We start from the raw sequence: 694 nt of genomic DNA, 5'->3' as shown, positions 1-694 counted from the left end.
CTGGAAAAGAAGGAAACGTCGGAGCGCGCGTTGAAGGTCACCTCGGATGGTGGCAAGGAAAGAATGGCAAGTTTGTCAAACGCGGCAGGAACATTGACCGCAAGGGCAACGGCGCGAAGAAGAATGACGGATTCCGGGGCAAGTGCTTCAGTTGTGACCGGGTCGGACACATGAAGCGGGATTGCCCAAACAAGGTCGACGACAGTGACGATGGTGCAGTATTCGCGGTCAGCGAATTAGGCCCGGTAAATGAGTCAGAAGATCACCAGTGCCATGACTGATACTGCACTCGCTGTTGGCAAGAATCAATCGCCGAGCTGGCTGATCGACAGTGGTACGACGTCGCACATGACGCCGTACTGGGACGACCTCTTTGAGTATGAGGTCGTCAACACGAACATCGAGTTGACCATCGCTGATGGAAAGAAGCTGCGCGAAGTGGGAACCGGGTCGGTGCGCTTGAAAAGCATCGATGGCAAGCGCGTCCGGATGAGGGAGGTACTCCACATTCCTGGCCTCGATCGCCGACTGCTGTCGGTGGGGAAGTTGGCAGGACGTGGGTTGAGCGTCGAGTTCCAGCGGGATTCGTATTATATCTGGGGCAAGTCAAGTGCGATTGCCTCAGGTAAGAGACTCGGCAAGGCCTACGTGTTGGATTGTCAGCAGGAAATGGCGCTATTCGTCGAATACAAGA

This window comes from Plasmopara halstedii, assembly GCF_900000015.1.
Source record: "Plasmopara halstedii genome assembly, contig: Scaffold_614, whole genome shotgun sequence".
Taxonomy (NCBI): Eukaryota; Oomycota; class Peronosporomycetes; order Peronosporales; family Peronosporaceae; genus Plasmopara; species Plasmopara halstedii.
This window is presented reverse-complemented; position numbering follows the sequence as displayed.